Below are 12705 nucleotides of genomic sequence, written 5' to 3' on the forward strand. Positions count from 1 at the left end.
GCCGCTTCCTCTATCCCCGTCCTCCTCCGGTAGTAACTCATTCACAGCAGCGCGCCTCTCGCTGCTGTGATGACGAGGAAACCATAGAGAGCGGCTTCCTGTAGCGTGATGCCGTTACTATGGGAACCGCTCTCTATGGTTTCCTGCGTCATCACAGCAGCGGGGGGCGCGCTGCTGTGTGAATGAGTTACCGGAGGAGGACGGGGATAGAGGCAGCGGCGCCGCCTGAGGTAATAGCAGCAGCGGCGGCCGCAGGGGGAGCGGGGAGGGACAGCACCTATCCACCCACCCACACATGACTCGCAAGCAAGCCGACCCCCCAACTTTTGGCCCACTTTTGGGGGGTCAAAAATTCGGCTTGCTTGCGAGTATATACGGTATATAACTGAAAATAAAAACATGAGACTATTTTCTTTGCTACTAATGTTCTATTATCTATCTATCGCTTCAGTGTCACTTTAAGGAGTTCTGTTGCATCTAATTGGTTGGCTCTGTCAGCTGACTGTTCAAGCCACAGGAGACTCCTTATCGGATACCATATAAAGTTAGAATAGTTTTAAAGTCATTGCACTTTTCAGAAGTACTGCAGTGTGGTATGGATTTAAATGAGGACCTACAGTTTTTACTTCTAACAGTAGCATTCATAACAATACAATTTAAATGCTGTTTTGCGCAGCTTGGATTGTGAGAATCAAGGGACTATTAGAACTTTGCTTGTTAAAAAATATATACTCTATCTCCTTCTTTGTAACTACTGTACATCTGATAATGAGAATTTGGCAGTCAGTACCAGAAAAGCAACACATGATCAGTAGCATGTGTGCCATATAGCACTGATACATTTTAATTACTTAGCGATTTAAATGAGTTCTGCTCCATTCTACTACAGCCATGGGGTTTCTCAGTTTATATATACATCCATGGAAAACAACATAAAGCCATCAAGAGCTCTTTTATTAGAGCATAGAGTCAGATGCCTTTCAAATTATTAAGTGACAGTCTTTACGTGCGCTGTGGCTCTTTTTTGTCTTCCCATTAGCCATTTAGGTGACAGCTGCTGTATTACACATAAAGATGAACCATTCCTTCAGGAATGATTGTAGTTCCGCTGTGACACTACTGGCATAAAATATTACCAGACCATGGCTGTGCTCAGCGCCATCAGTGTCTCCTAGGCACCTATCAGTACCCTCATTATCTGCATCGCAGAGTGTCTAGGAAGGAGACTGCCAGGCTTCACAGCTTTGCAGCTCATTTGAAAAGAGGAAATTAAATATCCCAGGAGAAAGCCAAGCACATTGTAATGGCAGTTATGCTATATAACAATAACATGTTGACTGTTTTAGCACTGTCTTCTATCTCATTAATTTAATAGGCTCCTGGAATGAGATTTGGAAGGTACAAAAATCAGCATTCAGCAGAAACAGCAACGTGTGCTCGGACTTCGGCGAAGCCACAGAAAATGCCCACTGCTATTTTACTGTAAAAAGACAAAAAACAAATCTAGGACATATTTTATCAGCTGCCGCAGCCAGCGCGGTTACTCGAGGAAAATGTATATTATTATAGTGGCTGTGGGATTTTTTTCATTAGCATAATAAAAAATGGCCCCAAAAAGCAATCTTAACCACTTAAGGACCACAGTCTTTTCGCCCCTTAAGGACCAGAGCCTTTTTCTCCATTCAGACCACTGCAGCTTTCACGGTTTATTGCTCGGTCATACAACCTACCACCTAAAGGAATTTTACCTCCTTTTCTTGTCACTAATACAGCTTTCTTTTGCTGCTATTTGATTGCTGCTGCGAGTTTTAGTTTTTATTATATTCATCAAAAAAGACATGAATTTTGGCAAAAAAATGACTTTTTTAACTTGCTGTGCTGACATTTTTCAAATAAAGTAAAATTTCCTATACATTTGAGCGCGAAAGTTATTCTGCTACATGTCTTTGATAAAAAAAAACATTCAGTGTATATTTATTGGATTGGGTAAAAGTTATAGCGTTTACAAACTATGGTGCCAAAAGTGAATTTTCCCATTTTCAAGCATCTCTGACTTTTCTGTGCACCTGTCAGGTTTCATGAGGGGCTAAAATTCCAGGATAGTACAAATACCCCCCAAATGACCCCATTTTGGAAAGAAGACATCCCAAAGTATTCAGTGAGAGGCATGGTGAGTTCATAGAAGATTTTATTTTTTGTCACAAGTTAGCGGAAAATGACACTTTCTGACAAAAAAAAGTAAAAAAAAAAGTTTCCATTTCTTCTAACTTGCGACAAAAAAAAAATGAAATCTGCCACGGACTCACTATGCTCCTCTCTGAATACCTTGAAGTGTCTACTTTCCAAAATGGGGTCATTTGTGGGGTGTGTTCACTGTCCTGGCATTTTGGAGGGTGCCTAATTGTAAGCACCCCTGTAAAGCCTAAAGGTGCTCATTGGACTTTGGGCCCCTTAGCGCAGTTAGGCTGCAAAAAAGTGCCACACATGTGGTATTGCCGTACTCAGGAGAAGTAGTATAATGTGTTTTGGGGTGTATTTTTACACATACCCATGCTGGGTGGGAGAAATATCTCCGTAAATGACAATTGTTTTATTTTTTTTACACACAATTGTCTATTTATAGAGATATTTCTCCCACTCAGCGTGGGTATGTGGAAAAATACACCCCAAAACACATTATACTACTTCTCCTGAGTACGGCGATACCACATGTGTGGCACTTTTTTGCACCCTAACTGCGCTAAGGGGCCCAAAGTTCAATGAGTACCTTTAGGATTTCACAGGTCATTTTGAGAAATTTCGTTTCAAGACTACTCCTCACGCTTTAGGGCCCCTAAAATGCCAGGACAGTATAGGAACCCCACAAATTACCCCATTTTAGAAAGAAGACACCCCAAGGTATTCCGTTAGGAGGATGGTGAGTTCATAGAAGATTTTTTTTTGTCACAAGTTAGCGGAAATTGATTTTAATTGTTTTTTTCCACAAAGTGTCATTTTCCGCTAACTTGTGACAAAAAATAAAATCTTCTATGAACTCACCATACTCCTAACGGAATACCTTGGGGTGTCTTCTTTCTAAAATGGGGTCATTTGTGGGGTTCCTATACTGCCCTGGCATTTTAGGGGCCCTAAACCGTGAGGAGTAGTCTTGAAACCAAATGTCGCAAAATGACCTGTGAAATCCTAAAGGTACTCATTGGACTTTGGGCCTCTTAGCGCACTTAGGGTGCAAAAAAGTGCCACACATGTGGTACCGCCGTACTCAGGAGAAGTAGTATAATGTGTTTTGGGGTGTATTTTTACACATACCCATGCTGGGTGGGAGAAATATCTCTGTAAATGACAATTGTTTGATTTTTTTTACACACAATTGTCCTTTTACAGAGATATTTCTCCCACCCAGCATGGGTATGTGTAAAAATACACCCCAAAACACATAATACTACTTCTTCTGAGTACGGCGATACCACATGCGTGACACTTTTTTGCAACCTAGGTGCGCTAAGGGGCCTAACGTCCTATTCACAGGTCATTTTGAGGCATTTGGATTCTAGACTACTGCTCACAGTTTAGGGCCCCTAAAATGCCAGGGCAGTATAGGAACCCCACAAGTGACCCCATTTTAGAAAGAAGACACCCCAAGGTATTCTGTTAGGAGTATGGTGAGTTCATAGAAGATTTTTTTTTTGTCACAAGTTAGCGGAAAATGACACTTTGTGAAAAAAAAAACAATACATATCAATTTCCGCTAACTTGTGACAAAAAAAAAAATCTTCTATGAACTCATCATACACCTAACAGAATACCTTGGGGTGTCTTCTTTCTAAAATGGGGTCACTTGTGGGGTTCCTATACTGCCCTGGCATTTTAGGGGCCCTAAACCGTGAGGAGTAGTCTTGAACCTAAATGTCTCAAAATGACCTGTGAAATCCTAAAGGTACTCATTGGACTTTGGGCCCCTTAGCACAGTCAGGCTGCAAAAAAGTGTCACACATGTGGTATCGCCATACTCAGAAGAAGTAGTATAATGTGTTTTGTGGTGTATTTTTACATATAACCATGCTGGGTGGGAGAAATATCTCTGTAAATGACACATTTTTGATTTTTTTTTACACACAATTGTCCATTTACAGAGAGATTTCTCCCACCCAGCATGGGTATGTGTAAAAATACACCACAAAACACATTATACTACTTCTCCTGAGTATGGCGATACCACATGTGTGACACTTTTTTGCAGCCTAGGTGCGCTAAGGGGCCCAACGTCCTATTCACAGGTCATTTTGAGGCATTTGTTTTCTAGACTACTCCTCACGGTTTAGGGCCCCTAAAATGCCAGGGCAGTATAGGAACCCCACAAGTGACCCCATTTTAGAAAGAAGACTTCCCAAGGTATTCCATTAGGGGTATGGTGAGTTCATAGAAGATTTTATTTTTTGTCACGAGTTAGTGAAAAATGACACTTTGTGAAAAAAACAATAAAAATCCAATTTCCGCTAACTTTTGTCAAAAAATAAAATCTTCTATGAACTCATCATACACCTAACAGAATACCTTGGGGTGTCTTCTTTCTAAAATGGGGTCACTTGTGGGGTTCCTATACTGCCCTGGCATTTTACGGGCCCAAAACTGTGAGTAGTCTGGAAACCAAATTTCTCAAAATGACTGTTCAGGGGTATAAGCATCTGCAAATTTTGATGACAGGTGGTCTATGAGGGGGCACATTTTGTGGAACCGGTCATAAGCAGGGTGGCCTCTTAGATGACAGGATGTTTTGGGCCTGATCTGATGGATAGGAGTGCTAGGGGGGTGACAGGAGTTGATTGATGGGTGTCTCAGGGGGCGGTTAGAGGGGAAAATAGATGCAATCAATGCACTGGGGAGGTGATCGGAAGGGGGATCTGAGGGTTTGGCCAAGTGATCAGGAGCCCACACATGGCAAATTAGGGCCTGATCTGATGGGTAGGTGTGCTAGGGGGTGACAGGAGGTGATTGATGGGTGTCTCAAGGTGTGATTAGAGGGGGGAAATAGATGCAAGCAATGCACTAGCGAGGTGATCAGGGCTGGGGTCTGAGGCCGTTCTGAGGTGTGGGCGGGTGATTGGGTGCCCGCAAGGGGCAGATTAGGGTCTAATCTGATGGGTAACCGTGATAGGGGGTGATTGATGGGTAATTAGTGGGTGTTTAGAGGAGTGAAGAGATGTAAACACTGCACTTGGGAGGTGATCTGATGTCGGATCTGCGGGCGATCTATTGATGTGGGTGGGTGATCAGATTGCCCGCAAGGGGCAGGTTAGGGGCTGATTGATGGGTGGCAGTGACAGGGGGTGATTGATGGGTGACAGGGGATGATTGATAGGTGATTGACAGGTGATCAGTGGGTTATTACAGGGAATAACAGATGTAAATATTGCACTGGCGAATTGATAAGGGGGGGTCTGAGGGCAATCTGAGCGTGTGGGCGGGTGATTGGGTGCCCGCAAGGGGCAGATTAGGGTCTAATCTGATGGGTAACAGTGACAGGTGGTGATAGGGGGTGATTGATGGGTAATTAGTGGGTGTTTAGAGGAGAGAAGAGATGTATACACTGCACTTGGGAGGTGATCTGATGTCGGATCTGCGGGCGATCTATTGGTGTGGGTGGGTGATCAGATTGCCCGCAAGGGGCAGGTTAGGGGCTGATTGATTGGTGGCAGTGACAGGGGGTGATTGATGGGTGGCAGTGACAGGGGGTGATTGATAGGTGATTGACAGGTGATCAGTGGGTTATTACAGGGAATAACAGATGTAAATATTGCACTGGCGAATTGATAAGGGGGGGTCTGAGGGCAATCTGAGCGTGTGGGCGGGTGATTGGGTGCCCGCAAGGGGCAGATTAGGGTCTAATCTGATGGGTAACAGTGACAGGTGGTGATAGGGGGTGATTGATGGGAAATTAGTGGGTGTTTAGAGGAGAGAAGAGATGTATACACTGCACTTGGGAGACGATCTGATGTCGGATCTGCGGGTGATCTATTGGTGTGGGTGGGTGATCAGATTGCCCGCAAGGGGCAGGTTAGGGGCTGATTGATTGGTGGCAGTGACAGGGGGTGATTGATGGGTGGCAGTGACAGGGGGTGATTGATAGGTGATTGACAGGTGATCAGTGGGTTATTACAGGGAATAACAGATGTAAATATTGCACTGGCGAATTGATAAGGGGGGGTCTGAGGGCAATCTGAGCGTGTGGGCGGGTGATTGGGTGCCCGCAAGGGGTAGATTAGGGTCTAATCTGATGGGTAACAGTGACAGGTGGTGATAGGGGGTGATTGATGGGTGATTGATGGGTAATTAGTGGGTGTTTAGAGGAGAGAAGAGATGTAAACACTGCACTTGGGAGGTGATCTGATGTCGGATCTGCGGGCGATCTATTGGTGTGGGTGGGTGATCAGATTGCCCGCAAGGGGCAGGTTAGGGGCTGATTGATTGGTGGCAGTGACAGGGGGTGATTGATGGGTGGCAGTGACAGGGGGTGATTGATAGGTGATTGACAGGTGATTGACGGGTGATTGACAGGTGAGCAGGGGGGATAGATGCATACAGTACACGGGGGGGGGGGTCTGGGGAGAATCTGAGGGGTGGGGGTGATCAGGAGGGGGCAGTGGGCAGGGGGGGGGGGATAAAAAAAAAATAGCGTTGACAGATAGTGACAGGGAGTGATTGATGGGTGATTAGGGGGGTGACTGGGTGCAAACAGTGGTCTGGGGGGTGGGCAGGGGGGGTCTGAGGGGTGCTGTGGGCGATCATGGGGCAGGGGGGGGGAAATCAGTGTGCTTGGGTGCAGACTAGGGTAGCTGCAGCCTGCCCTGGTGGTCCCTCGGACACTGGGACCACCAGGGCAGGAGGCAGCCAGTATAATAGGCTTTGTATACATTACAAAGCCTATTATACATACGTGCAGCGGCGATCCGGGTGCTAGTAACCCGCCGGCGCTTCCGAACGGCCGGCGGGTTACTACGAGCGGTGGGCGGAGCGAGTCCCCGGCGGCTGATCGCGTCACGAATGACACGATCGCCGCATAGCCACTCCCGCAGCCGCCCCCGCCGATGGGCGTATTGCGGTCGTTTGGGCCCGGACTTTGCCGCCACCCATCAGCTGGGGGCGGTCCTCAAGTGGTTAAAGTGGATTGTATAGCATTAAAATAATAGTAAGACTGCATATTAATAAGCAGGCTCACACTGGACTTACACATTTCACAAAGCCATGTGTGCCAAAACGTTGTGCTTCCTGTGGCTATGGTACCACTAATACATTAATGTTGCAAAATCCAGGTGGAGATTCAGCTCTTTCTATTCTTTACCCTGGACTTAGGCCATGTTACCGTGGTGGTCAGTTGCGTTGCAGAATAATTCAGCACATCAACTCACTGCCCATACAATTCTATGGGCCAGTAACGGATCATGTTATTCTAACTCGCTGCATGCCGGCTTTATATTAAATCTATGTCCAGTCTCCATCGCCGTTCAAACACATTTTAACGCTCGTGTTATGCAACTGACCACTGTGAACTTAGCCTAAATGTAGGACTTGTCCACACTTAAGGTTGTGGTGAAAGGTGCAAACAGTTCACAATCACTGCTGGGCATGATGGTCTGCAATGTGGTGCAGCTCCTACTCATACATGCATGAATGTGGCAGTGAAGCAAATTACTTCTGGCTGTGTTGTTATTGCAATGCATTGCTGTTCATGTGAGTGAGTGATGTGAGGAGGACTCCAACCAGTGGCCATGAGAGGGAGGTGCCGTCTGCACTGCTTTTAGTGTGAACATGCTGTTTCATCTGTGAGAAGCTAGACCACCTGCTGTATTACTTTTCAAGTGAAGCATGCAACCAATGTACTTCCATGGGCAGCAGCTGCCCATTTCCCCTGTAGAACAAGTTCCCTCTGTGGGAGGCGTGGGGGGGGGGGGGTTTTGAAAGGGGGGGTAAGTTAGATCAGGGTGTATTGTAGATTTTATTGTTTTGCAATATCATTGTGTTATAGAGACTTAAAGAGAAAGTGTAACCAATAATTGAACTTCATCCCAATCAGTAGCCCCTTTCCCATGAGAAATCTTTTCCTTTTCTCAAACAGATCATCGGGGAAGTCTGTATGGCTAATATTGTGATGAAACCCCTCCCACAGTGTGATGCCACGGTCCTGACAGTTTCCTGTCTATGAACCTCATTGCATTGCGGGAAGCTGTTTCCAACTGCAAAAAAAAAGCAAGCAGCATCTCAATTCACTGACATCACCTGCCAGCAGTAAAAAATTCACCATTCAACACTGACTAAGTCATTTATACATAATTATTGTAAAAATGAGGCACTATTTTATTACATTATTTTCACTGGCGTTCTTCTTTAACTGTGCATATTACAACTGTTTAACTGTAACTAATCTAGCTATTGTTCCACTAGTTCAGTTTTAAACCTAGACAAACTGTGCAGGCTCAGCTGCATTGTGTAAGGGACAGTCTTCTTACAGTGACAGTTGATAACATTTCAATTATTATATACATACTGCAGTTATGCCTCCATCCTCCAGGTGGCGCTGCAACTCTAAAGTGAAATTGCCGGCTGTCATCATGATGACAGCCGGCAATCTCACCAGGAGGAAGCAGAGCCCCGGAGGAGAGGAAGAAGAATGGCGTCCGACATCGGGATCCCCCGAGAGGTATGTAACAACGCCCACTGCGCGCATTACTCTGCACACAGCATCCAGTAGCTACCCCGAGCACAGGTCGGGATTGGGCTGCGGTTTTCAGACCTGACCCTAGCTCGCCCTACCGCCAAGGAGGTTAAAAACATGACTAGATATATTACGTAAAAGCATTAAAGAAGATGTGGCAGGAACATTGGACTATGACCATGGTAAGGTTAAAAAGTGAACTCCTCCTAGGGGCAGTTAGTGACATGACTATACACTACTCCTCCTAGGGGCAGTTAGTGACATGAAACATTGAATAAGATATCAACACTATAAAATACATAATAATATCCATCGCTCTATAGGGAAAATTAAAGTCTGCCCTTTGTAACCCTTTACAAGCAGTGAAAGAAGGAATATGGTCTGAGGAATCATGTTTTCTATCAGCTCATGTGGAAGGCTATGTATAGTTTTCAGTTGGAAGTGCTAGGAAAACAAGTCAAATCAATGGTGTACTACCACAGAACATACAGGGCTTAATGGAGGTGATGTTAACTTCTTAGTGCCAGATACCACCAACACCTTCTGAGTCCATGCTTCAATAAGTCAGAGGTGTTTTGGCAACACAGTGGGGCTTTACACACATAAGGCAGGCATGTTTCATGTTCTGGCTGATCAGTGTAAATCCTGCATACTGAGGTATGAGTGAAAACATACTGCTTCAAGGACCCTTTCACAAAAGGCAGGATTTGTCTGTGAATTGCGTTTTTGCAAATTCACATTTGCCACACATCTAATGCAAGGCAATGGCATCACATTTGACATGCGCTGTGTGAATTTTCACATCCAAATATTCTGCAGAAAAAAAACGTCCTATATTGTTTTTTTTTTGGGTAATGGACATGCGAATCGCATACAATGAAGGTCAATAGAAATGCAAATCTTCGCCTACCAAATGCAAATATAAAATTAATTGCATACAATGGGAACTAAATTAACTTAATTGGTATGCATGAAAATATAGGAATCTTAAGATTCGCAGAAAAACACAAACAAAAGAATTGGATGTGAAAATTTGCAAATACGATAAAACTTGGAAAAAATGAGGCTTAAAGAGGCATGGATGATTGTGAAGGCACCCAAAAATATATTCAGGATATTTTAGTCAACAAAACTTACAGAAAATCCAGGGATGTTATTACAGATAGATGCTGTAATATAACTGCTATATTACCTGTACCAAGATGTCAGGACATTATTAAAGTAGCAGTCATGTTAAAATGTAATTAGGAACAGACAAATCCATATATAGCAGTATATTTAACACATATTAATGGCTCTGCACTTCCATCCTTGTCACTTGTTGTTGCCTTGTCTCCTGTTGTCTGATCAAACACAAGCAGATGTCCATTAGGCCACTACATAAACATTGTCTAAATAAAAACAAATAAGATGTGTAGCCTGTATTTTTCAGAATGAATTGATTCCTAGCAACATAGAGTTATAAAATTGCTATTTAGCAGTATAACATATATTAAATAGGCATAATTCAGCCTTACCAAGGAAAAATATGTTCATGTATGCAGTATATTAGGTATGGTAAATGAGATGCAAGTAGTTATGGATAATTTGCAGCTTGAAAGTGGACCAATTGAATCCCATTCTAAGCTTTATTCAATTGGTCTATTTCCATGCTGCATACATTTGCATAAAGATGTTGCATGTTTTTTACATCCATTAAAATATATATACATATACAGCCTTAGAAAAAAGGCTACATGCCTGGTTGGTCCTCGTTATCCTCTGCCTCTCATATCTGACTCAGAATGAGCCTGCGCATCAGGTGTTCTGACTTACTAATGCTTGCATACTTGTTGTAGCTGTAGATGTCTTAGACAAGACTGAAGCCAAAACATTATTCTCCACCACTAAGGGGTCTAAAAGACTCCATGGTCTCTTTTCATAGTGGGCTGAGATCTGTGGAGGCTCTTTGGGAGTGCAGGAAAGGGGCTTTGGTATAATAATAGTAGCTGCAGGCACCAGTCTTGCTGTACAAACTAGAGAACTCTGAACAGTGGATTTAAAGAGACATCGAAGCCATATTAAAAACTTGATTTTACCTGTTATTTAGCTGAAGGGATATGAATCTTGGGGTAAAAATTCAAGACTTTCAAAGTCATGGATTTTGCTGTCCGGGGAGGCAGAGCTTAGCGCTGTAGAGCTGCCTCCATTAACATCAATCCACCTCTGATCGCCGCCTTTCCGCACCCCTCTCAGTGAAAGAAGATTGAGAGAGGAGGGGAGAGGCGGCGATCAGCGGGGATTGATGCGAGTAGAGGCAGAGCTACAGCGCTAAGCTCTGCCTCTACAAGGAAGCGCTCCCTGTTTTTTTCCCCGGGGATTTGGGAGTTATAAAACCCTTGTTCTGCCGCGGGAAGGCTGCGTTTTAGCACTGGCCATACCCCTTAAGCTAAATAACAGGTAAAATCACAGGTAAATAACAGGTAAATTATGGCTTCAGTTTCTCTTTAATAAAAAATGTTAAACTGCACCTTCCATCAGAATTATGGAACTTCTTTAGATGACATGTTAATAAAACTTTTCTCGAATTGGGAATCTGCCAATACAAGATGTATCAATTTATATAGGTTACAGAACAGAAGTCATGTGGAAGAGCAGAAAGGCATAAGGAAATTACTTGTCTTGATTCAGTGGCTGTAATCGTCACTCAGCAAACTATCAAGTCATACAAAACTGACCCGGCGAGCAGCAATGATTGCCTCTAGCCATTAAAACCTCTAAAAATATCTTGTTTATTACACTTACACTAGCTGGAAAGTTTATATTTGACCAGAGGCCTACCTACAGGGGAGCAGCCTTTGCGACCACAGGGGGTTTACACAATATCTCCAATACAGGAGTCCATCCTATCCTCCTGATTAGGTGTGGTTGGCCTCCCTTGTTCTAAGTGGGAAGATCATGAAGGCCACATATGTTAAATGATACCTGGTAGATGAGACTGTGGGAGTTACCACAAGGAGGAGGAAATGGGTATGGACAATGAAGGGGTTCCCATGAAAGTTTTGCTGGGAGCCCCCTACGATTTGTAGTTACACGTCTGTGGGTGTAAGTCCTTCCCTCTTCTCACAGAATATAGACTAGAAAGCAACTTACATGTTTGTTTTATACATTGGTTGAGTGCAGAATGAGCTGGAGAATGGGCATCCCTCAGCTATTGTCACTTATGATAAAACTATCTATGATGACCAACTAGCAACCAGAATCACAAACTGACTTGAGATCTTCCATACTGGGATTATCCAATTTATTGCTGTAACAGCAACAGTGTGAAGTTTAATTAACAAGGCACATTATTTTCAGCCTGTCAAGCTTGAGGAAGAACAGCAGGCCCAAATATTTTTCTGTACTGCTGCTGTTACAGCCATACTTTGGTTAATTCCATTGTGGAGAGCCTGGAACAGTTTCTGTTTGTAGTGAAGAGGGGAGAACACCTCTGGAAGACCAGAGAATCCCTCACATTCCCTTTGTGAGTAACCTGTAGATATTGCTGTATATTCAACCTAAGCAACCTATCAGTGATCACCTCTGAACTGACTGCAGTAAGCTGAAATCAGATTGGTTGCCATTGTTACAGCAATTGTGCTGTATTATTGACTAAACCAGTACAATAATCCAATATAGGAATTAGTATGCAGAACTACCAGGTTACAAAGCAACATTTCTACACACACAATACACACTTCTATAGTGTTCAAGTGCTAAAGAATGTTTCTAAACTCCCATACTCAACAAAGAACTATACAAATATATGTCAACAGTATCTGTTTAAAAAGAAATCATTTCTATGTCAGTCTTTTTCTCTTACTTGAAAAGAAGTTTGTCTGTTACAGATTTTCCTAAAAAGTTCCGCCCATAATTACTTCAGTTCGTTTTCTATATTTAAACCAGGATCTGCGCTCAGCCATATTTGCCATTGTGATTCTATCACTATATAAGGCACAATTGCTAGTGCCAAA

At 43.5% G+C, this 12705-nt stretch overlaps 1 long non-coding RNA gene across 1 annotated transcript in view; it reads left to right on the plus strand.

Annotated features, from left to right (window-relative positions):
- Window positions 1–127: 127 nt before the first annotated feature.
- The window catches only part of LOC137517658 (uncharacterized), a 106017-nt gene continuing 93439 nt past the window's right edge, over window positions 128–12705 (plus strand). The window contains exon 1 of the long non-coding RNA XR_011020611.1: window positions 128–230. This is a non-coding gene — a long non-coding RNA (uncharacterized lncRNA). The remainder of the gene's footprint in view (window positions 231–12705) is intronic.

Source organism: Hyperolius riggenbachi, chromosome 5 (genome assembly GCF_040937935.1).
Source record: "Hyperolius riggenbachi isolate aHypRig1 chromosome 5, aHypRig1.pri, whole genome shotgun sequence".
Classification (NCBI taxonomy): Eukaryota; Metazoa; Chordata; class Amphibia; order Anura; family Hyperoliidae; genus Hyperolius; species Hyperolius riggenbachi.